This window comes from Lepus europaeus, chromosome 18 (genome assembly GCF_033115175.1).
Source record: "Lepus europaeus isolate LE1 chromosome 18, mLepTim1.pri, whole genome shotgun sequence".
NCBI classification, from domain to species: Eukaryota; Metazoa; Chordata; class Mammalia; order Lagomorpha; family Leporidae; genus Lepus; species Lepus europaeus.
Genome location: NC_084844.1, coordinates 23693892 through 23719562, shown reverse-complemented (window position 1 = coordinate 23719562; position 25671 = coordinate 23693892). Strand labels below are relative to the sequence as shown.

Genomic DNA, 25671 nt, shown 5'->3' with positions numbered 1-25671 from the left:
CTGGCTTTTCAGGCCAGGGCTTCAACCCACTGCACCACAGCACCGGCCCCTTTATGTGGTTTTTAAAACATCTATTAAGGACCTTTTTTAACAGGTATGTGCAGTTTTTTTGGCTTTTCTAAAAAAAAAAAAAATCAACTTGTAAACTTTTATTAGAAATTTAACATGAAGTTCTTAAAATTCTCAATTTGACCAGATATAAAAACAATTTAAAAATATTTAAACCGCCTTGCGGCGCCGGCACACCGGGTTCTAGTCCCGGTCGGGGCACCGATCCTGTCCCGGTTGCCCCTCTTCCAGGCCAGCTCTCTGCTGTGGCCAGGGAGTGCAGTGGAGGATAGCCCAAGTCCTTGGGCCCTGCACCCCATGGGAGACCAGGAGAAGCACCTGGCTCCTGCCATCGGATCAGCGCGGTGCGCCGGCCGCAGCGCGCTACCGCGGCAGCCATTGGAGGGTGAACCAGCGGCAAAAGGAAGACCTTTCTCTCTGTCTCTCTCTCTCACTGTCCACTCTGCCTGTCAAAAATAAAAAAATAAAAAATAAATTAAAAAAAATATTTAAAGATGTATTGACAAAAATCAGGCTTTTTATAAAAGCACATTTGTCATTAACAAAGAAACATCTTTGGATAAAAATAATAAAATCCTCATGCTGCAGGGATAATGCTGACAGTTCTGGGAATGTGGTCGGGGCAAGGTACAAGCACCATGGCCTTCTGCACCAATCTTCTCTTCAGGCCTTACTGCTGGAATTTCACACCCATGTCTTTCTGCTGGGTGGCTGACCCGGATGATGGCAGAGATGGCTGCTGGTGTTTACTCAGCCCCGGGAGAGGATGAAGCAGCCGGTGGGTCTGCTGCTGTTACTGCTGTTACCTCTTTGCCACCTTAGGGTTTAGGGCTCTCTGGCGCCTCTGCACCAGAATTTAAGTGCAGCAGTACTGATGCTGATGTGGCTGCTGGACTTGGGTCTCGTCTCCTGGATTTCCCTAACCCTCTTCACTGTCGTCCCCTCTAGGCTGTCTTTGGAAAGGAGGCCCCTGCAGAATCATGGTCTACAACCCCGATGTGTATTCTGTGTCACTGGGCTACCTTGCTCTCCTGCACCCTGGCTGTCAGCACCTCCCTCCACTTCTCCCTGCACAGGAGGGCTGGAATACTGCGGTCCATGCCTGTAGGATCTCCACGTGTAGTAAGGTAAGAAGCTTTGCCTGAGGTGGGGCCAGCGTGTTTGCGCCTGGCCTTCAGGAGTGCCCTGGATCCCTCATTCTCTTCCCTTCTCTCACCATCTGGCACCTGCTGGCTACTGCGCAGAGGACCCTACGAATAGTTCTGGTCTGCTGCCTATTTACTGCCTGGCACTGGAGCGCCACCAAGGCCTGTAACACTGCCCGCCTCCGTACCCTTGGCTCCTTCAACAGTACTGCACCCCAGTCTCTCCGTCTCCTACACTGTGAAGGCACTTCCTGGGTTGTTCTCCTTTATGGCAGCCTGGTGTACAACTACACCTTCCTTGATGTCATTCCTGTTGATGAAACCATATCCGTTTCTTACAATGAACCATTTTACTGTTCCCAAAGCCTTTGCTGCAATGACATTTTTGTCCCTGCTGGCAGGTGCCTCTGATGTGAGGTCGCCCAGGTCACTGCTCCCAGTGCCGTGGCCTGTGGTGTCAGACTTGGTTTGAGCAGTACAGAGGGAAGAGGTAAGTGAGGAAGCTGTGGGTTGCTGCTGTGTCTAAGGCTCGCTGCTCGTGTTGTGATGGTAACTAGGCCAGTGGAGGCTGTGGGGCTCCTCAAAGAATTCTCTGCAGTCTACTCTCTGCTCCTGCTCTTGGCTAAAGTTTATTTTTATTTGAAAGACACGGATATGAAGGTAGAGATTTTCCATTCACTGGTTCACTCTTCAAATGTCTACAATAGATGAGATGGGCCAGATAGAAGCCACAAACAATCCAGGTTTCCCATGTTGGTGGAAGGGATATAACTGCTTGAACCACCATTGCTGCCTCCCAGGCTGCATATTAGCTGGAAGTTGGAATCAGTTGCAGAACTGGTGCCCAAATGGGATGCCAGCACTGCAGGCGGCGGCTGTACCTGCTATGCCACAGCATGGGCCCCCAAAGATAATGTTGACACTAGGTTTTATTCACCTTTCCACCTCCAATGCTAGCAGTTTCCGTCACTTAGTGGGGGATCAGCAAATATTTGCAGAATGAATGAATCACCTCTAAAGCCAACAGACTAAGTGATTATGTCATGGAGATCATCATGTAAGATTATATTAATGAAAAACCACCTTTATGTCATTATTACGATATGATGATTACATCACAGAGATCATCATGTAAGATACATTGATAAAAAAAAAACCACCTTTATAAGGTTATATGAGAGGACCTATGTCTAAAGATAAAATTTCCATTTACAACATTAATTCAAATATGAATCTGTCTCAACACTTTAGAAGATATTTGCTTTAGAACTGTTAGACTGCTCAAAGAACGCAAAGTCATTAATACTAAAGATGCACATGAAAGACTGAATATGCCTCATTACAGAAGAAAAGGTAATATTTCTAAAAATTAGCATTAATACTGATATATTTTATATTTTAACTAACACATAAAAATTGTACAAATGTGGGGTACCATGATGCATGTACAACATAATGTGCAATCAGGATAAACGTAGCTATCTCTTCAAATATTTAACATTTTAAAATATTTATTTATTCATTAGAAAGGCAGAGTCACAGAGAGGCAGAGGCAGAGAGGTCTTCCACCCATTGGTTCACTCTCCAGATGGCACAACAGCTGGAGCTTTGCCAAACCAAAGCCAGGAGCCAGGAGCTTCCTCTGGATCTCTCACATGGGTGCAGGGGCCCAAGGACTTGGGCCATCCTCTACTGCTTTCCCAGGCTACAGCAGAGAGCTAGATCAGAAGTGGATTAGCCAGGACTAGAACTGTAGCCCATATGGGATGCTGGCACTGCAGTTGGCAGCTTTACCCTCTATGCCACGATATCGACCCCCAATATTTAACATCTTTATGGTGAAAATATTAAAAACCATTTTATTTATTTTTGGTAAATGAATTAAAAATCCTTTACACTTTTTTTAAGAGAATTATACGGTACATTATCTACAGTTACCCTACTTTGCAACAGGACACTGGAATGTCTTCTCTAACTATAACTTAGCATCTATAAATCAACTTTCACAATCCTTCCTGAGTTTATATTAATATATTCAAACTTTACACATTTAAAATTCACCATTGTAAGTAGACACTTCACAATGCATCATATATAACATTTTAAACTTCACCAATAACTTTTTTAAAAAAGTATTTTAATTTAAAGCATAAAAAAGGGGCCAGCGCCGTGGCTCACTTGATTAATCCTCTGCCTGCGGCGCCGGCATCCCATATAGGCACCGGGTTCTAGTCCCGGTTGGTCCTCTTCCAGTCCAGCTCTCTACTGTGGGCCGGGAGGGCAGTGGAGGATGGCTTGGGGAGTGAACCAATGGAAGAAGACCTTTCTCTCTGTCTCTCTTTCACTGTCTATAACTCTACCTGTCAAATAGGAAGGGAGGAAGGGAGGGAGGGAAGGAAGGAAGGGGGGAGGGGGGGATGGAGGGAGGGAGAAAAGAAGGAAAAAAATTCTGGGACCAGTGCTGTGGCATAGTAGGTTAAGCCTCAGCCAGCCATGCGACTGCTCCACTTCTGATACAGCTCCCTGCTAACAGCCTAGGAAAACAGAAGATGGCCCAAGTGCTTGGGACTCTGCACCCACATGGAGGACCCGAAAGAAGCTCCTGGATCCTGGCTTTGGATCGGCACAGCTCCAGCCATTGTGGCCATTTGGGGAGGGGACCAGTGGATGGAAGACCTCTCTTTCAGTCTCTCCCGTTTTGTAACTCTGCCTCTCAAATAAATATTCCTTTAAAAAAAAAAAGAAGAAGAAGAAGACCTCTCTCTCTGTCTATAACTCTGCCTCTCAAATAAATCTTTTAAAAATTTTTATAATCAGGTATATGATTACTCAACTCTTGAGCCTGTATTTCCATACCTAAAATCATATAATTACCTACTTCTAAAATATCTGAAAGTTATACAATATACTCTTTGTAAAGTGCTTAGCATAGTGCCTGGTTATGTTCATTAAGAAATACTCCTTCAGGGCTGGCACTGTGGCATAGTGGGTTGAGCAGCTACCGGTGACATCAACATTCCAAATGGGTGCTGGTTCAAATCACGGCTGCTCCACCTCCAATCCAGCTCCCTGCTAATGGCCTGGGAAAGCAGCAGAGGACAACCCAAGTGTTTGGGTCCCCACATCCACGTGGGAGACCTGGAAGAGGCTCCTGGCTGTAGCCTGGCCCAGTCCCAGCTATTATAGCCACTTGCGGAGTTAGAAAAACCTCTCTGCCTCTCCCTCTCTCCCTGCGACTCCGTCTTTCCTATAAATAAATCCTAGAAAGAAAGACTGTTTTCTAATCGTAACAGACCTAACAGTCTTTTTTTTATTAATTCAATTACAGCTGGTGCACTATGTATGTACAGAAAAAGTGTTCTTGGGGCTGGTGCTGTGGCGTAGCAGGTAAAGCCACTGCTTGCAGTACCATTCCATATGGACGCCAGTTAAAAAGTCCCAGCTGCTCCACTTCCAATTCAGCTCTCTGCTGTGGCCTGGGAAAGCAGTGGAAGATGGCAAAAATCCTTGGGTCCCTGCATGTGGAAGAAGCTCATGACTCCTGGCTTCAAACTGGCCCAGTTTTAGCTGTTGCAACCGTTTGGGGAGTGAACTAATAGATGCAAGACCTTTTACTCTCTGTCTCTACTGTAACTCTTTTAAATAAATAAAAATTTTTAAAAAGTCATTGTTCTAGATAGCAACTAAAAGTGAAACTATATTCAATATGTTCTGCTTAAATAGGTGGGGAACACCAGGCCTATAGGCCGTGTAAGGCCTTGAAATCATTTGGTCTGGGGGTCAGCGGTGTGGTGTAGTGAGTAAAGCCGCCGCCTGCAATGCCAGCATCCCATATGAGTACCGGTTCGAGACCTGACTGCTCCACTTCTGATCCAGCTCTCTGCTATGTCCTGGGAAAGCAGTAAGAAGATGGCCCAAGTCCTTGGGCCCTTGTACCTGCGTGGGAGACCAGTAATAAGCTCCTGGTTCCTGTCTTTGGATCAGTGTAGCTCTGGCTGTTGTGGCCAACTGGAGAGTGAACCAGTGGATGGAAGACCTCTCTCTCTCTCTCTCTCTCTGCCTCTCATCTCTCTCTGTGTAACTCTTTCAAGTAAATAAATAAATCTTTAAAAAAAAAAAAAAGTTTAACTTAAAAAAAAAAAAAACAGAAATAATTTGGTCTGGCCCTGCCAAGGCACAAACAGATGTAACTTGTAACTTGAAATTCATGAGGCCAGCGCCGCGGCTCAATAGGCTAATCTTCCACCTGCGGCACCGGCACACCAGGTTCTAGTCCCGGTTGGCCCTCTTCCAGGCCAGCTCTCTGCTATGGCCCAGGAAGGCAGTGGAGGATGGCCCAAGTGCTTGGGCCCTGCACCCCTTGGGAGACAAGGAGAAGCACCTGGCTCCTGCCTTTGGATCAGCGTGATGCGCCGGCCACGGCAGCCATTGGAGGGTGAATCAACAGCAAAAGGAAGACCTTTCTCTCTCTCTCTCTCTCTCACTGTCTACTCTGCCTGTCCAAAAAAAAAAAAAAAAAAGAGGAATTCATGAAATCTGTAAGAGGCTAATTTAAAAAAAAAGGAAAAGGTTCAGAGAGGTAGGCACTGTGGTGTAGTGGGCTAAGCCTCCGCCTGTGGTGCTGGCATCCCATATGTGCACCTGTTCGTGTCCTGGTGCTCCTCTTCTGATTGAGCTCCTTGCTAATGGCCTGGGAAAGCCGCAGAAGATGTTGCAGTGCCTGGGATCCTGCACCCACAAGGAGGACCCGAAAGAAGCTCCTGGATCCTGGCTTTGGCTCGACCCAGCTCCAGCCATTGTGGCCACTTGGGGAGTGAACCAGCAGATGGAACACTTCTCTATCTCTCCTTCTCTCTGTGACTCTACCTTTCAAATAAAACACATAAATAAAATATTTTTTAAAAAGCTCCAAGCCATATACACAATGCACTATCACTTTTGAGCACATGTTCTCTCTATATACATATTCATGTATGAATATGAATGTCTATAAAGTACACAGGAACTCTAACAAGGAAAATGGCAGAAACTTATCAATTCTAGTACCATGAAGGGGAGCTAAGAGGTAGGAAAGGGAAGTAGACCTTTTGTAATGTATATTACCTTTACCTTCTGAATTTGGCATTGTGTTGTATACCTATGAAAAGTTTTTTTTTTTGTTTGTTTGTTTGTTTTTTGACAGGCAGAGTGGATAGTGAGAGAGAGAGACAGAGAGGAAGGTCTTCCTTTTTGCCGTTGGTTCACCCTCCAATGGCCGCTGCGGCCGGCGCATCTCGCTGATCTGAAGCTAGGAGCCAGGTGCTTCTCCTGGTCTCCCATGCGGGTGCAGGGCCCAAGCACTTGGGCCATCCTCTACTGCACTCCCGGACCATAGCAGAGAGCTGGCCTGGAAGAAGGGCAACCGGGACAGAATCCGGCGCCCCGACCGGGACTAGAACCCGGTGTGCCGGCGCCGCAAGGCAGAGGATTAGCCTGTTAAGCCACGGCGCCGGCCATATGAAAAGTTTTTAAATGCTTAAAAATCTTTCTGAAGGTGAAGCTTATCTTGTTTGCATAATCAGTCTTTCCAGAGGGTAACAGCCTTCAGTATGCAATGATGTTCTGATTACAAATAAAAGAAGGCAAGCGCTCTTAATTACCATGCCACTTAGCTACTGCCAAAATTTCAGTACCTCTCTCATGAGAGTACTTTGAGAATAGTTTTCTGTTCAACATTTGTGCAGATATGTTATTTGATGCAATGCTTGCCTTATATCCCTGCTCACTTTCACAAGGAATACCAGAGTCCTTTGAAACAAATCCAACTTCCATGACCTCCACCATGAACACACATTACTTAATTCATAATTACCACCCTCACTGCTGGCCTCTTCCAGTTTTTTTTTTTTTTTTTAAAGATTCGTTTATTTGAAAGTAACAGGCAGAGGCAGAGGCAGAGAGAGAGAGAGACAGACAGGTCTTCCATCTGCTGGTTTACTTCCCAGATGGTTGCAACAACCAGAGCCAAGCCAATCTGAAGCCAGGAGCCAGGAGCTTCCTGTGGGTCTCCCGTGCAGGTGCAGGGGCTCAAGCACTTGGGCCATCTTCTACTGCTTTTCCAGGCCACAGCAGAGAGCTGGATTGGAAGTGGAGCAACCGGGACTCAAATCAGGGCCCATATACAATGCTAGAACTGCAGGTGGTAGCTTTACCCACTAGGCCACAGCATAGGCCCCTGGCCTCTTCCATTCTGTTATTTAACATATTAATTCTCTTTCTCTCCTTCTGCCATAACATGGCTCAAGAGAGATACCGTGACTTTTCTCTGGCAAGCACACATTGCCACAAGGAACCCACTTTGCTGTTAAAATCAATTTGAATTATAAATGAACACAATCAATAATTATTTGGTAACTCCTGCCCTCCTTATTAAATAAAATCTAGATCAATGTTTCTCCTAAATAAAAATACGTTACGTATGTTCACATGCCCTTATGTTGTAGTAATACCTCAAATTAACCTTGTGGCCAATCAGTACTCTGTTACATAAAGCATTAAATATAAAGAATAAAGAACAAACAGGAGCCAGCATTATGGTTAAACTGCCACTTGTGGTGCCAGCATCCTAGACTGTACTGCTGGTTCATGTCCTGGTTGCTCTGCTTCCAATCCAGCTCCGTGTTAAAGCCCCTGGGAAAGCTGGAGAGGAAGGCCCAATCTGGCTGTCGCAGCCACCTAGGAAGTGAACCAGCCAACAGAAGTGCATGCTCTTGCTCATACTGTCCCTCCCTCTGCTTTTCAAATAAATGTTTAAAAAAAGAAGTGAATGGTTCCCTTCCCAAAGGTGTCACTGTTTTATTTCTTAAATTAACAATTAAAGCATAAAATGTTATTTAGATATTGAAATGTTACATTTTTCTCAAATTTAATACTATCGATATTCCTAAAAATCAAATAAAGGGAGCTTCAAAAAGTTTGTGTAAAATTCATATTGTTTCCTAATTCTTTTTCTTTCCATTTTTTATTTGAAAGGCAGAGAGACAGAGAGAAAAATAGACCAATACAGATTTTCCATTTGCTGGTTCCCTCCCCAAATGTCTGTAACAGCCAGGGTCAACTAGGTCAAAACCAAGAGCCTGAACTCAACCTGATTCTCCCACATGGGTGGCAGGAACTCAAGTACTTGAGCCGTCTGCTGCCTTCCAGGGTGTGCATTAGCAGGAAGCTGGGCCAGAACCAGAGTAGCTGGCATTCACTCCTGGCACTCCAACAGAGGATGTGGGCATCCCAAGCAGCGACTTAACCACTGCACCAAACACTTGCCCCTCCTGATTCCATTTTTCTATAGTTTTTGAAGACTCCTAATATATTTTAAGAATACTTTTTTTTTTTTTTTTTTTACAGCAGAGTGGACAGTGAGAGAGAGAGAGACAGAGAGAAAGGTCTTCCTTTGCCGTTGGTTCACCCCTCAATGGCCGCTGTAGCCAGCGCACCGTGCTGACCTGAAGCCAGGAGCCAGGTGCTTCGCCTTGTCTCCCATGCAGGTGCAGGGCCCAAGCACTTAGGCCATCCTCCACTGCCTTCCCGGGCCACAGCAGAGAGCTGGCCTGGAAGAGGGGCAACTGGGACAGAATCCGACGCCCCGACCAGGACTAGAACCTGGCGTACTGGCGCCGCAGGCAGAGGATTAGCCTATTGAGCCACAGCATCGGCCAAGAATACTTTTTAAATACTTTATTTGAAAATCAGAGTTACAGAGAAGGAGAGCTAGAGGCAGAGAGAGAGAGAGAGAGAGAGAGAATGAGAATATGAGAATCTTTTATCTCTTTTATCTGCCAGTTCATTCCCCAAATGGTCACAATGGCATGGGCTGGGCCAGGCCAAAGCCAGGAGCCAGGATTCTTCCAGTTCTCCTATGTGGTTGCAAGGGCCCAAGTACTAGAGCCATCCTCTACTGCTTTCCCAGGCACATCAGCAGGGAGTTGGATCAGAAGTGAAACAGCCAGGATTCGAACTGGCACCCATAGTAGAGGCATAACCTGCTATGCCACAGTGTCAGCCCCAAGAATATTTCTAAACTCACTCATAGTAGACTGAACAAAAAGCGCAATTTTCTAAGTCAGCAGATATTAAAAACATTACTACTAGTATGTAAAACACCATTTTGAATGGAAAGGGCAGTGGAGAAAAGATAATTTTTTTAAAGATTTATTTATTTATTTGAAAGTCAGAGTTACACAAAGAGGAGAGGCAGAGAGAGAGAGAGAGAGAGGTCTTCCATCCAATGGTTCACTCCCCAATTGGCCACAATGCCACAACAGCCAGAGCTGCGCCGATCTGAAGCCAGGAACTTCCTCCGAGTCTCCCCCGTGGGTGCCGGGGCCCAAGGACTTGGACCATCTTCTACTGCTTTTCCAGGCCATAGCAGAGAACTGGATCGAAGAGAAGCAGCCGGGACTAGAACCAGCACCCACATGGGATGCCGGCACTTCAGGCCAGGGCGTTAACCAGCTGAGCCACAGTGTCGGCCCCGAAAAGATAATGTTTCTAATAAGTGGTACATGGGACAAGAAAATTTCCATGGAGGAGAGGAGTTGGCCTGGACTTGCCCCACACCTAAGAAGCAAATAATAAAGTCAAGACAAAAGAGCTTTTAGAACATAATTGTGTTTGGCCTAGCAGCTAAGATTCAGGTTCAACCAGCAGCATCCCTTACCACAATGCCTGGATTTGACACCTAGAGCACTATCACTAGCTTCCTGCCAATGCAGACAGAGAAAGCTTTTATCTACTGGCTCACTCCCCAAATGACTGCAACAGCCCCCAGCTGTGATTGAATATGGGAGTCAGGAACTCAACATAGGGGTGGCAGGAATCCAATCACTTGAGTCATAACGGCTCCTTCCCTCCCTCAGCATAGCCCATCCCTGGCTGTTTGAAGGCATTTGGGAAGTGAACCAGTGGACGAAAAATCTCCCTGTCTCTGTCATTCTTTCCTTTCAATGAAATGAAAATGAACACATAAAATGTTTTAAAAATTATTTTAAAAAGAAATTATATGAAGACAGATTATGAAAAAGACAAAGAGTTTAGCATATATGAAAATATTATTTATCTTATAATATAAAGTAAAGGTAATCCCTTTTTGCCTACTAGATTAACAAAGATCCAAAGATCAAAATATATAAGGTGAAGGTATTGACTAAACTGTTTAGTTAATTAGCTGGTGGATGTTAGTACAGTATCTCTGAAGTGCAATTTGGCAATATCATTCAAAATCACAAATAAATATACCCTCTTCCCAGCATTTTCCACTCCAGGAATTTATCCCATAGATGTTTTCTCATATGGTCAAAAGGACATGAGATATGTGTATGGCTGTTAATTACAAAATGGAATTTCACTTAAATGACTATTGGTAGAAGAACGACTTGATGAGTTATAAATTTATTCTGAAGAATACTATTTAACCTATATAAAACTTGTATAACTTAGAGGAAAAAAACACTATTTAATCATAAAACATGAGGAAGGGGCTGACACTGTGGCTTAGTGGGTAAAGCTACTGCCTGCAGTGCTGGCATCCCATATGGGCACCGGTTCAAGTCCCGGCTGCTTTACTTCCAATCCAGCTCTCTGCTACGGCCTGGGAAAGCAGAGAAAATGGCCCAAGCCCTTGGGCCCCTGCACCCATGTGGGAGACCCAGAACAAGCTCCTGGCTCTTCGCTTTGGATTGGCTCAGCTCTGGCCATTGTGACTATTTGAGAAGTAAACCAGCAGATGGAAGACCTCTCTCCCTGTCTCTCCCTTTCTGTCTGTAACTGTGCCTCTCAAATAGGTAAATAAATCTTTAAACAACAACAAAAATCTTTCAAATGCTCTTTTTAAAAAAAGGTTGAAATAGAAAAAATAAAATCAAGCAAAATTATTATTGTTATTTCATCACTATAAGCTTCTAGTGGATTCCAGTACAATACTGGGATACAGATTGCTGTAGTTTGAATATCTGATCCCCTCAAACTCAACAGTCCAGTTCCCAAAGTCTTATGTTAATGGTATATGAGTAAGAACTTAATGCAGTTACAGTGCTTGGAGGCAAGGTCTTTAGTAAGTTATTAGAATACGGTCCCCATGATTGAATCAGGGTGGCTTTATAAGAGGTGAGAGAAAGATACAGATAGAGACATGTGCTCTCTTTCTCTTGCCATTTGATATCCTATGCCACCCCAGGACTCTGCCAACAAGAATCCCATCACAGAGGCTGAAACAACAGGGCCCACCTGATCTTGGACTACAAACCACCAAAACCTTGAGCCAACAGCCTTCTCGGTTCTGTTTTTTAATTTGAGATGCAGAGAGATGAATGGACAGCGCTCCTATCTACGGGTGTACTCCCCAGATGCCTGCAATAATAGCCAGGGCCCAGCTGAAGATGGGAGCTGGGAACATAATCCAAGTCTCCCTCATAGGTGGCAGGAACCCAATTACTCCATATCACTGCTGCCTCCCAGGACCTACTGAAAGGCCACCACAAAACACAACAAACGCCAGAGTAAGGGAAAAGGTTTACTGTTGGGTGAAGGAAACCTGCCAGGCTGCCTCCCCGTGTGTGAGAGAAGAGCAGCCTGTACTAGGAGAACAGGTCTTATATTCCTTACAGAAGTAAGGAAGTGGGAGCACTGAATCCCGTTAGGGTGGGGGTACAACTGACGCTTGTGGTTGGGCCATTTGGTCACCTCACTTTTTTTTTTTTTAAGATTTATTTGTTTATTTGAAAGTCAGAGTTACACAGAGAGAGAAAGAAAGGCAGAGAGACAGAGAGAGAGGGAGAGGTTTTCCATTGGTTTTTTCCACTGGTTCACTGCCCAATTGACTGCAACGGCCAGAGCTGTGACAATCCAAAGCCAGGAGCCAGGAGCTTCTTTCAGGTCTCCCACGTGGGTGCAGGAGCCCAAGAACTTGAGCCATCTTCTTAATGCTTTCCCAGGCCATTGCAGAGCTGGATCAGAAGTGGAGCAGCTGGGACTCGAACCGGCGCCCATACTGGGATGCTGACACTGCAGAGGGTGGGTTTACCTGCTACGCCACAGCACCGGCCCCCTCACCTGACTTCTAGTGAGCCAGGTTGGGCTTAGAATTGAAGCTTATTGTACAAAATGACGACAGGGCCAGAGCTTAAGATGGCACCCAGATAAGATGGTACTATTTTACTAACACCTACATTAGCAAGAAGATGGAATCAGGAGCTAGTCAGACAACAAACTTCGGTGCTCCAATGTGAACACAGGGTGTCTTCATCACTAAGCTACACACCTGCCCCCCAAAACCTCTTTACTTTATAAGATTAGGCCGTCCCAGGTATTACAACAACCAAAAAAGCCTAACAAAGAACACTGGAGAAAAGGGTGAGATCTTACTAAAACTATACCTAAAAATAGGGACGCAGCCTCAGAATTGACTGCAAGAGTTTGGAGAAGCAGGCTAGGAAAAGCCGAGACAACTGTAGTGGAGCACTCTGGGCAATTCCCATGAGGGCCTGGAGGCGCTGCAAAGCTTCAGAGCCTGGGTCAGTAGTCATGAGCAAGGCAGACAGTAGAGGCTGTGCTCATGAGGTTTCAGACAGACAGGAGAGATTCACTGGGAACTGGACTAAAAGCCACCCTTATAATACCAGGGCAAAGACTTTGGTTTCTTTGTGTCTGTGCCCTGGGACTCTGTAGAAGACTGAACTAAAGGAAGAATATTTGAAGAAGGAGATTTCAAAACATTATTCAGGTTGTAGCATGGGTATTGGTGGCTACTTTTAGTTTTACAGCGAGAATCAGGAGCAAAAATAAGCAGAGTGGAAGATTTGGAAAACTGAGAGGTTGGCAAGAGAGGAGGAAGAAAAAGTGCCTAGGGGCCAGCAGGTTAAGCTGCTGACTGCAATGACAGCATCCATATGAGCTTCAGTTCGAGTCCTAGCTGCTCCACTTCTGTTCCAGTTCCCTGCTAACACACTTGGGAAAGCAGCAAAGCAAAAGATGGCCCTAATCCTGGGGTTCTTGCCCCTATGTGGGAGACCTGGATGTAGCTCCTGTCTCTTGGCTTCGGCCTGGCCCAGCCCTCAAAGGTGAGCCAGTGGATGGAGGATATTCCCCCCTCCACCCCATTACTCTGCCTTTCCATTAAAATCTTAAAAAAATAAATAAATAAAAGTGATTGGAACAGGAGAGTGTGGCTGCGAAAGCAGTTGCTAGAGATGAGAGCCAGTAGAAGGAAGCCATATGCTAATCCAACAGATAATGAGAAAAAGGCCTCAAGGGCATCTCACAAATCTTTGATGTCTCTCTCATCACAAGCCAGGAGGCAGGGAAGGGCAGGACTGTTTCATGGAACCTCAGGACACTTTCTGCAGGCTTACTCAAGATCACTTACAGATTCTTTCTTTTTAAAGAGGGCAGAGTTACAACAGAGAGAGGTAGAGACAGAGACAGAGAGAAAGAGAAAGAGAGGTCTTCCATCCACTAGTTCATTCCCCAAAAGGCCACAATGGCCAGAGCCAGAAGCCAGGAGCTTCTTCAGGGTCTCCCATGTGGGTGTAGGGGTCCAAGCACTTGGGCCATCCTCCACTTCTTTCTCAGGTCATTAGCAGAGAATTGGATAGGAAGTGGAGCAGCATCCCTTGAATCGGTGCCCATATGGGATGCCAGCGCCAGACAGAGGCTTAACCCTGGAGATACCTTTCTAACATTCAGCTGGTAAAGTGCTCCAAGGCTGGTCCAGGTGTGGACTCACGCATGCAGTAGGCCCTGGCATTTCCCACGTGATGCTAATTTTGGCAGGTATGCAGAAATAGAGTTATGGTGGTTTCCACTGAGATTTCAAAGGAAGCCTAAGAGATCAGGCACATTTTGCCACAGGGCTGGAGGCCCTGATGGAGAGGTGCATAGTGGAGCTGTGAGAGTGCAATTGCAGAGGAAACCCCAGGAAGGCAGAGGTGACAGCAATATGCTACAGCCATGGTGAAAGCTGTAGGCAGCACACAAAACCATCCCAAAAGAGTAGCACATGGGTTGTAACCAGCATACAGATAGGGGCAGGGCTGCCCAAGTCCTTGGGAATCCATTTCCCATCAGTGTGTAATGGATGCTGAACACAGTGCATTTAGGATTTAACATTTACCCTGCTGGGTTTCATTTTTGTTTGGGCTAATTCATTATTGCTAGTTCTCTCTTTTGGAATGGGAACATTTACCCTCTGCTGGTTCCACCACCATACCTTAAAAGTATGTAACTCTTTTTTTTTTTTTTTTTTTTTTTTAATCGGGGCTCACAGTTAAGGAAATTTGCTTTGAATCACAAATGAGACTTTAGAATTCTTGGGGATGAAATGAATACATTTTGCATTGGAAGTGGATATGAACCTTTGGGGGCCATAGGCAAAATGCTATGTCTTAGATACTGAATGTTCCCTAAAGGCCTACATGTTCATTGGGAACATGCCCCCAAAATGTACAAGAGACCGGCTTTGGTCTCATTCACTCTCTGGCTTCTTTTCTTTCTTTCGACTGATTGTTTTGAAAGGCAGAGAGACAGAGATGGAGAGATACAGAGAAAAAGAAACAGAAAGAAAGATGGAGGGAGAGAGAGAGAGAAACAGATATTCCATCTGCTGTTTTATTCCCCAAAATACCACAACAGTAAGGCCTGGGCCAGGCTGAAGCTGGGAACTCTATCTGGGTCTCCCACATGGGTGGCAGGGGCCCAGGTACACCTGGGCCTTCACTGGTTACTATCCCAGGTGCATTAGCAAGGGCTGGATTGGAAGCAGAGTAGCCAGAACTCAAATTGGCACCTTGATACGAGATATCTGCATCACAAGCAGCAACTTAGCCTGCTGCACCACAACACTGGCCCCAAGAGCCAGGAAGTCAACCCAAGTCTCCTACCTGGTGGCAGGGACTCCATAACTTGAGCCATCACCTGCTCCCAGGGTACACATAAGCAGGAAGCTGGAACTGGAAGCAGAGGTGGGACACAAACCCAGGTACTCTGAGATATGGTATGTAGGCACCACAAGCAACATCCTAAGAATTGCACCAAACACCTGCCCCTTGTTTCGGTTTTTATTCAGATAACAATCTACCCTCCACATTGTTCATGTGGTTTTGGAAAGCAGTTCATGGTGCAATAAAAAAGAAAGGCTTGCAATGGCCACCTGCTACTTCATAAAGCTTAAAATAGTGGGGACAGGATTGTGGGTCAGCTGCCTGCAATGCCAGCATCCCATATGAGCTCTGGTTCAAGTTCCAGCTGCTCCACTTCCAATCCAGCTCCTTGCTAATGCACCTAGGAGAGCAGTGAAGATGGCCCAAGTACCTGCAACCCACATGAGAGATCTGGGTGGAGTTCAAGGCTCCTGGCTTTGGCTTGGTCCAGCTTTGGCCACTGCAGTCATTTGGGGAACGAACCAGCAGATAGAAAATCTCTTTCTCTCTAATTCTCCTTCTGTCTCTATAACTCTGCCTTCCAAATAAATAAAAAATAAAAATACAGAGTATATTTAGTGCAATAGGGAAAAAGAAACTCACCATTCTGGAAAAATTCCAAAGGAGGCTAAAGAGAAAAATAGAACAAAGAGCTCAGCGATACTTCTTACTTTGAAAGGTTCTAAGAGGACCTCCTTCTCAGTCTTGGGAGAATCATTCAGATATATGCATAATTAAAGCCCCAGCAGTATGGTCACTGACAGTTCCATATTTCAAAATGAACTTAATATTTATATAATACAGTAACGGTCCTACACTAACAGACTATCTAAAAAGCCTAAAGAGAATTAGCAGATGTCAAATATAAATTTGACCCAAAAGAACAGGGAAATCTCTTCTATCACTAGACCTATTCTTAATAAATGACTACTAATTATTTAGGTAAATTTACTCATCAGCAGTACAAATACTAGAACAGCACAAATACTTGTGTTCTAGATCCGATTCTGACACTGATTTTGTGGTCGTACACTATTACTTCATCTGTCTGGATCTCAAGTCCTTCATCAGTAAAACAATTATGGACTTAATTTCATGTGGTGGAGTATATAATTCAAACATTTCCTCCATTACTCAACTCTCTTAAAATTAAAAAAGCTATATGGAGGGTGGAAGACATGTACAGCGAGATAAAGAAGTCAGATGAAGACGAAGACAGGAGCCCAAGAGGAGGAAGCTTTGTACTCTAGGCCACTTTTGCCTTGAGGTTATTTGTTGATACATCAAAGATGCCTAAGACTGAGTGTGCAAGGCTCTACAGACAAAACTAGGAATCCAGGGCCAGTCAAGACTGGGGACTTTGGTAAACAACTCCTTGCTTTGGGCCTGAAACCCCCAAAAATGATAGCCTAATAATAAAACAGAACAAGAAAGAAAAGTAGGGTTTGGCACTGTCGCGTAGTGGGATAAAGCCTCTGCCTGCAGCGCTGGCATCCCATATGAGCACTGGTTCGAGTCCCAGCTGCTTCACTTCTGACCCAGCTCCCTACCAATGCACCTGGGAAAGCAGTGGAGGATGGCCCAAGTCCTTGGGCCTCTGCAACCACGTGGAAAACCCAGAAAAAGCTCTTGGCTCCTGGCTCCAGATCGGCTCAGCCCTGGCGGTTGCAGCCATTTGGGGAGTGAAGCAGCAGATGGAAGACCTCTCTCTGTCTCTACCCTCTCTGTAACTCTTTCAAAGAAAAATAAAAATAAATATTTATAAAAAAGGTAATCTACACATAGAATACAATTAAACTCTAGAAAATAGGATTCTCTAATATTATAAAAAAGATGATATCTGAGTATTGGTAACCCTAGGATGAAGCAAACAAAAATCTCTAGATAAAGCTAACACCATTCTATTTTGATCATACAATTTTCCTAATTCATTATCTAACATTTAATCAAATAAATCCTGGCACATCACAGGAAAAAGATAAAAGAAATAAAAATTTGAAATAATGTGCAACAGGATCCCCTTACATAGCAGTAAACTATTCAGATACTTGTTTACTATGTTCAAGACGACAAAATTCAAAGCATGAAAATTTTGACAAGAGGGGGCCGGTGCCATGGCTCATTTGGTTAATCCTCTACCTGCGGTGCCAGCATCTCATATGGGTGCCGGGTCCTAGTCCCGGTTGCTCCTCTTCCAGGCCAGCTCTCTGCTGTGGACCAGGAAGGCAGTGGAGGATGGCCCAAGTGCTTGGGCCCTGCACCCGCATGGGAGACCAGGAGGAAGCACCTGGCTTCTGGCTTCGGATCGGCGTAGCTCCGGCCGTAGCGGCCATCTGGAGGGTGAACCAATGGAAGGAAGAACTTTCTCTCTGTCTCTCTCCCTCACTGTCTAACTCTGTCAAATAAATAAATAAAAAATTTAAAAAATTTTTTGACAAGGAAAAATTCCTGGAAAAACTCAGTATCAATACACAAGGAATGAAGCTGGATTCTTTACTCCAAATTAACTCAAAATAGATCAAAGATCTGAAATAAAGAACTAAAACTATAATACTCTTAGAAGAAAATGTATAAGGAAAAACTTCAGGTTGTTGGATTTGGTATAGTTCCTTGAATATGATCTCAAAATCACAGGTAACTAAGAAAAAGACAAACTGGACTACTTCGAACTCAAAATTTTCTGTACATCCAAGGAAAAAAAATCAACAGAAAAGGTAACCCACACAATGAAAAAAATATTGCAAATCATAAATCTGACATATCCAGAATATATGAAGAAATTATATGAACCCACTAAGTAACAAACTGATTGAAAAATGAGCAATTGGGCAGACATTATGGCACAGTAGGTTAAGCCACCATCTTTGATGTTCAAGTGCCAGTTCGAGTCCTGGCTGCTTCACTTCCAATTCAGCTTCCAGCTAATACACCTGGGAAAGCAGCGGAAGAAGGCTCAAGTGTTTGCACACCTAGCACCTATTTGGGAAATCCAGATGAAGCTCCTGGATCCTGTCTTCAGCCTGGCCCAGCCCTGACCATTGAGGTCATCTGGGGAGCGAACTAGAGGTGGAAGATCTCTCTCTCTCTCTCTCTCTCTCTCTCAACCTGCCTTTGAAATAAATAAATAAATCTTAAAAAAAAAAAATAATGAGCAAATGGAGTGGGTGTTTAACCTGCCAGTTAAGATATTCATCCATATCCCACACCAGACTGCCTAGATTTGATTCCTAATTCCACTCCTGACTCCAGTTTTCCACCAATGAAGACTCTGGGAAACATGGACGCTGGCTCAAAGAACTAGGTTCCTGGCTCCTGGCTTTGGCCTGGCTCAGCCTTGACCATTGTTACCATTTAGGGAGTAAAGTAGCTGATGGAAGCTCGCTCGCTCGCTCTCTCTCTTTCTCTCTCTCTCTTTAACTCTACCTTTCAAATAAATAAATAAATCTTAAAAAAAAAATCGATAAACAAGTTGAAACTCTCTATCTCTGTGTCTCTGCCTTTCAAATAAAATGAAAATAAAACTTAAACATAAAATGTTCAAGTGAAACCATGAAACTACCATGCCAGAAAAGGCACGGAAGACAAAACAAACAAAGAACAGTAAGATAAATACAAAAAGCATAACAAATATTAAGCCAACTATATAATAATTTTTTAAAAAATTTATTCATTCTTTGAAAGGCAGAGTTACAGAGAGGCAGAGGCAGAGAGAGAGGTCTTCCATCTGCTGGTTCACTCCCCAAATGGCTGCAACGACTGGAGCAGGGCTGATCCGAAGCCAGTAGCCAGGAGCTTCTTCCAGGACCCAACAAGGGTTCAAGGGCCCAAGGACTTGGGTCATCTTCTACTGCTTTCTCGGGCTATAGCAGAGAGCTAGATTGGAAGTACAACAGCCAGGACTCAAACCAACGCCCATATGGGATGCTGGCACTACAGTGCTCTGCCCCAGCACTGGCCCCTATATAATCACTTTAAATGTCAATGGTCAGGGCCAGCACTGTGACACAGTAGGTAAAGCTGCTGCCTGCAGCGCCTGCTGCCATATGGGCTCCAGCTGAGGTCCTGGCTGCTCCACTTTCAATCCAGCTCCCTGCTAATGAGCCTAGGAAAATAGTGAGCAGTGGAAGCTGGTCCAAGTACTTGGGCCCCTGCACCCATGTGGGAGACCCAGAAAAAGCTCCTGGCTTCCGGCTTTGGCCTGGCCCAATCCTGCCTGTTGTGGCCACCTGGGAAGTAAACTAGCTAATGGAAGATCTCATTCTCTCTCTCTGCCTCTCTGTAACTCTTTAAAATAAATAAATAATTTTTTAAGAGGTTTTTTTTTTTTTTTTTTTTTTTTTTTGACAACAGAGTGGATAGTGAGAGAGAGAGAGAGAGACAGACAGAGAGAAAGGTCTTCCATTTTACCATTGGTTCACCCTCCAATGGCCGCTGCAGCCGGCGCATCGCACTGATCCGAAGGCAGGAGCCAGGTGCTTCTCCTGGTCTCCCATGCGGGTGCAGGGCCCAAGCACTTGGGCCATCCTCCACTGCCTTCCCAGGCCACAGCAGAGAGCTGGCCTGGAAGAGGGGCAACCGGGACAGAATCTGGTGCCCCGACCGGGACTAGAACCCGGTGTGCCGGCGCCGCAAGGTGGAGGATTAGCCTGTTGAGGCGCGGCGCTGGTCCTTTTTTTTTTTTTTTTTTAAGTCAACAGTCTACATACAGATTGTAAGAATGGATCAAAACCAAAACTCAACTAAATGCTGGCTACAAAAAAACCTCTCCGTATATAAACATACATATAGACTTAAAAGTAAAGGGTTGGAGGGACTAGCATTGAGGCACAACAGGTTAAGCTGCCACCTGCCAACTCCAGCATCCCATATTGAAGAGCCAGATCCAGTCCAAAATGCTCCACTTCTGACCAGCTTCCCAAATAAATGTTCCTCGGAAGAGCCAGTGTAAGATGGCCCAAGTGCTTGGGTCCCTGCCATGCACGCGAGAGACCAGGTTGAAGTTTCTGACTCCCAGCTTTGGCCTGGCTATTACAGCCAATCAGGGCATGGATTGGCAGATAGAAGAGATCGGTCATCATTCCCCAAATGGTTGCAATCACTGGGGCTAGGCCAGAGCAAAGCCAGGAGCCCTGGAACTCCACCCAGGTCTTCCATGTTGGTGCAGGGGCCTGGGACTTGGGTCATCTTTCCTGATTTCCCAGGTGCATTAGCAGGGGACCAGATCAGAAGTGGAGTAGCTGGGACTCGAACTGGTGCCCATGTGGGATGCCAGTGCTGTAAGGCCGCAGATTAACCTGCTGTGCCACGGCACTTGCCCCAATAAATTGTCTTTTTTTTTATTTTTTTAACAGGCAGAGTGGACAGTGAGAGAGAGAAAGAGAGAGAGAGAAAGGTCTTCCTTTGCCGTTGGTTCACCCTCCAATGGCCGCTGCGGCCAGCGCACCGCACTGATCCGAAGGCAGGAGCCAGGTGCTTCTCCTGGTCTCCCATGGGGTGCAGGGCCCAAGCACTTGGGCCATCCTCCACTGCACTCCCGGGCCGTGGCAGAGAGCTGGCCTGGAAGAGGGGCAACCGGGATAGAATCCGGCGCCCCGACCAGGACTGGAACCCGGTGTGCTGGTGCCTCTAGGCGGAGGATTCGCCTATGGAGCCGCGGCGCCGGCCCAATAAATTAAGTCTTTTAAAAAAAAAAAAAAAAAACAGTACGGCCGGCGCCGCGGCTCCATAGGCGAATCCTCCGCCTAGCGGCGCCGGCACACCGGGTTCCAGTCCCGGTCGGGGCGCCGGATTCTATCCCGGTTGCCCCTCTTCCTGTCCAGCTCTCTGCTGTGGCCTGGGAAGGCAGTGGAGGATGGCCCAAGTGCTTGGGCCCTGCACCCCATGGGAGACCAGGAGAAGCACCTGGCTCCTGCCTTCGGATCAGTGCGATGCGCCGGCTGCAGCGGCCATTGGAGGGTGAACCAACGGCAAAGGAAGACCTTTCTCTCTCTCTCTCTCTCTCTCACTGTCCACTCTGCTGTCAAAAAAATAAAAAATAAAACAGTAAAGTGCTAGAAAATATACATTGTGCTAATACTAATCAAAAGAAAGTGGATGTGGCTATTTTGCAGACTTTGGAGCAAGTAAAGTTATCAGGAATAATGAGGGGTACTGCATAATGATAAAGCAGTCAAAGTCCAAGAGGGTGTAACAATCCTTAATGTAATTCATCTAACAGCACTGCATCGAAACAGAGAAACAAAAACTGACAGAACTACAAAGATAAACAATTGGAGACTTTAACATCCCTCTATCAGAAATGGAGAAACACATCAGACAGAAACTCAGTGATTACATAGTTGAATTCAATGACATCATTAATCAACTGAATATAATTGACATCTATAAACTACCTCATCTAATAACAGCAAAATACACATTCTTCTCTCGTTCTTACTGGAACATTTACCATGACAGACACCATTCTTGGTCATAAAACATTTTAACAAATTTAAAAGAACAGAAATCATACAGTTTGCCTTAAGACCACAATGGAATTAAATTGAAACTCAACAGCAGAAATAAAGATGGAAAATTCCAAAATATTTTGAGATTAAACAACATACTTCTAAATAAAACAAGGGTCAAAGGAGAATCCCAGAAGAAATTCCAAAATATTTTTAAGCAGTGCCAACATCGTGGCATAGTGAGTAAAGCCACCACCTATGACGCCAGCCTCCCAAATGGGCACTGGTTCATGGCCTGGATGTTCCACTTCCAATCCAGCTTCCTGCTAATGTACATTCTGAGAAGAAGCAGGTGATGGCTCAAGTACTTGGTACTCTGCCATCCATGTGGGAAACCCATACTGAGTTCTGGGCTCCTGGCTTTGACCTGGGACACCAAAGTTTTTGATTTCTTGACATCCATGTGGGAAATCTAGATTGAGTTGCCAATTCCCAGTTTCAGCCCCAGCAGGGGACTGTTGTGGACATTTGGGAAGTAAACCAGCAGAGATGGGAGCCTGTTTCTTTGCCTCTTAAGAAGAAAAGAAAAGGCTACAGTAATCAAGAGAGTGTAGTATTACTACAAGAACAAACAGATCAGACTTACACACAGTTTGACAAAAAAACAAAAGCCAAAGGAGCAAAGGCGATACAATGGAGAAAAGACAATGTCATTTAGGAAATGATGCTCCTGGGCCAGCGCTGTGGAGTAGTGGGCAAAGCTGCTGCCTGCAGTGCCAGCATCCATATGGACACCAGTTTCAGTCCTGGCTGCTCCACTTCCGATCCAGCTCTCTGCTATGGCCTGGGAAAGCAGTAGGGCATGGCCCAAGTCCTTGAGCCCCTGCACCCATGTGGGAGACCTGGAAGAAACTCCCGACTCCGGGCTTCGGATCAGCATAGCTTCAGCCATTGCATCCATCTGGGGAGTGAACCAGCATGGAAGACCTCCCTCTCTCTCTCTCTTCCCCTCTCTGCCTCTAACACTTCATTTCAAATAAAATAAATCCATCTTTAAAAGAAAAAAAAAAAAAAAAAGAAATGATGCCCAAACTGAATAGCTACATACAGGGAGCAGGGGGTGAGGAACACACCTAGACACAGAGTTCACAGCTTTATTAAAAATAACTCAAGGGGTCAGCACTGTGGTGTAGCGGGTGAAGCCACCACCTGCGATGTCAACATCCCATATGGGCACCAGTTTGCATCCCATCTGCTCCACTTCCATTACAGCTCCCTGCTAATGGCCTGGGAAAAGCAGGGAAAGATGGCCCAAGTGCTTGGGTTCTTGTACCTACATGGGAGACCCAGAAGAAGCTTCTGGCTCCTGGCTTCGGTCTGGCCCAGCCCAGCCCTGGCCATTGCAGCCATTTGGGGAGCGAACCAGTGGATAGAAAAGCGCACTCACGCTCGCTTGCTCGCTCACTCTCTCTCTCCCTCCCTCCCTTTCTCTAACTCTGCCTTTCAAATAAAATGAATATTTTTTAAACATTAACTCAAAATGTAAAATACAAAACTATAAAACTCCCAGAAAGCAACACAGGAGAAAATCTAAACAACTTTAAGTGTGGTGAATTGTTTAGGTGTAACTCACCATAATGATTTATTTAAAAAAAAAAAATAACTGATAAGCTAGACTTCATTAAATTTAAAAACTTCTGCTGTACAAAGACACTAAAGAAACATAAAACAACGGCCAGCGCCACGGCTCAATAGGCTAATCCTCCACCTTGCAGCGCCGGCACACCGGGTTCTAGTCCCGGTCGGGGCGCTGGATTCTGTCCCGGTTGCCCCTCTTCCAGGCCAGCTCTCTGCTGTGGCCCGGGAGTGCAGTGGAGGACGGCCCAAGCGCTTGGGCCCTGCACCCGCATGGGAGACCAGGAGAAGCACCTGGCTCCTGCCTTCGGATCAGCGCGGTGCGCCGGCCGCAGCGTGCCGGCCGCGGCGGCCATTGGAGGGTGAACCAATGGTAAAGGAAGACCTTTCTCTCTGTCTCTCTCTCACTGTCCACTCTGCCTGTCAAAAATAAAAAAAAAAAAAAAAAAAAAAAAAAAAGAAAGAAAGAAAAAAAAAAAGAAACATAAAACAAGCCATAGAGAAAATACTAACAAAGCATATATCTAATAAAAGATTGTTATCTAAAATACACAAAGAATTCTTAAAACTCAATGGTTACAAAATGAACAGGAACAGGCATTGTGGCACAGTGTGGTAAGTGGCTAGTTAGGCTTCCCGCATCCCACATCAGAGTGCCAGTTCAAGTCCCAGCTCCTCCACTTCAAATCCAGCTTCCTGCTAATGCAGCTTAGGAAGCAAGAGATAGCTCAAGCACTTGAGCCCTTGCCACCTACGTGGGAGACCCAGATGGAGTGCCAGGATCCTGGCTTTGGCCTGGCCCAGTCATAACTACTGCAGGCTTTTAGAGAGTGAACTAGGAAATGGATTCTGTTTCTCTCTCTCTCTCTCTTTCTCTCTCTATTGTTCTGCCTTCCAAGTAAATGAAAATAAGACATGTGAAACAAGAAAATGAAGGGCAGGCATTTGGAGAGTGGGTTAAGCCACGACTTGAGATATCTACATCCCACATCTGAGGGTTAGTCTGAGTTCCAGAACCTCTGTTTCAAATCCAGCTTCCTATTGGTGCATTCTAGGAAGCAGCAAGTGAAGGCTCAAGAGCTTGGATCTCTGACACCCATGTGGGGGACCAGAATAGAGTTCCTTGGCTCCTGCTTTCAGTCTGGCCCAGGTCAAGCTACTTGCAGGTATTTGGAGAATAAACCAGTGAATGGAAGACCTCTTCCTCTCTCACTCCCACCCCTCCCCTTCAAGTAGGTGAAAATAAACATTTTTTAAAAAATAGAACCCAATTTAAAAATGGCAAGAATCTAAATAGACACTTCTTCAATAAAGACATACAGGTGACAAGCCTGTGAAAAGATGCTTAACATCATATATGGGCAGGGAAATACAAATTAAAACAATACTAAAAAGTAAAAAAAAAAAAACAAAACCCTATCAAAATGGCTAAAATCGGCCGGCACCGTAGCTCAACAGGCTAATCCTCCACCTTGCGGCGCCAGCACACCGGGTTCTAGTCCCGGTCGGGGCGCCGGATTCTATCCCGGTTGCCCCTCTTCCAGGCCAGCTCTCTGCTATGGCCTGGGAAGGCAGTGGAGGATGGCCCAAGTGCTTGGGCCCTGCACCCCATGGGAGACCAGGAGAAACACCTGGCTCCTGGCTTTGGATCAGCGAGATGTGCCGGCCACAGCGGCCATTGGAGGGTGAACCAACGGCAAAGGAAGACCTTTCTCTCTGTCTCTCTCTCTCTCACTATCCACTCTGCCTGTCAAAAAAAAAAAAAGAAAAAAAAATGGCTAAAATCTATAACACTGACAACACCAAATGCTGGAAAAGATGTGGAGCAACAGAACTCTCGATAACTGCTGGTGGGGATGGGACAGCCACTGCGAAAGAGAGTGGCAGTTTTTCACAAAACTAAACATATTCCAAACAGACGACTGTGATCACACTCATTGGTATTTATCCAAATGGGCTGAAAACACACTCACACAAAAACCAGCACACATGTTTATTGTAGCTTTAGTCATAATTGCCAAAACCTAGAAGCATTCAAGATGTCCTTATAGATGAGTGGGTAAATAAGCTGTGGTACATCCAGACAATGGAGTATTAGGCAGCACTAAAAAGAAATGACCTGTTAAGCCATGAAGAATGGAGAAAACATCAATGACTATTACTAAGTGAAAGACAGCAATCTGAAAATACTATATACTTCTATGAGTCCAACCATGTATTTTGGAAAAAGGGAAGCTATGGACACAATAAAAAGACCAGTGGTTACCAGGGAATATGGATGGAGGAAGATGAATAGGCAGAGTACAGAGACTTTTTAGGGTAGAAGCCTACTCTGTAAGGTACCATAATGGCGAATATATATCATACATTTGTCAAAAGCCATAGATTACACAGCACTAAGAATCCTATTATAAACTATGGATTTTG

The 25671-nt window shown here is 45.3% G+C and overlaps 1 protein-coding gene and 1 pseudogene across 2 annotated transcripts in view; both read right to left on the bottom strand.

The window, feature by feature from the left end:
- The window catches only part of NPEPPS (aminopeptidase puromycin sensitive), a 115665-nt gene that overhangs the window by 64384 nt on the left and 25610 nt on the right, over window positions 1-25671 (bottom strand). The window lies entirely within an intron of this gene.
- Window positions 926-25590, bottom strand: LOC133776772 (Y-box-binding protein 1-like; annotated as a pseudogene).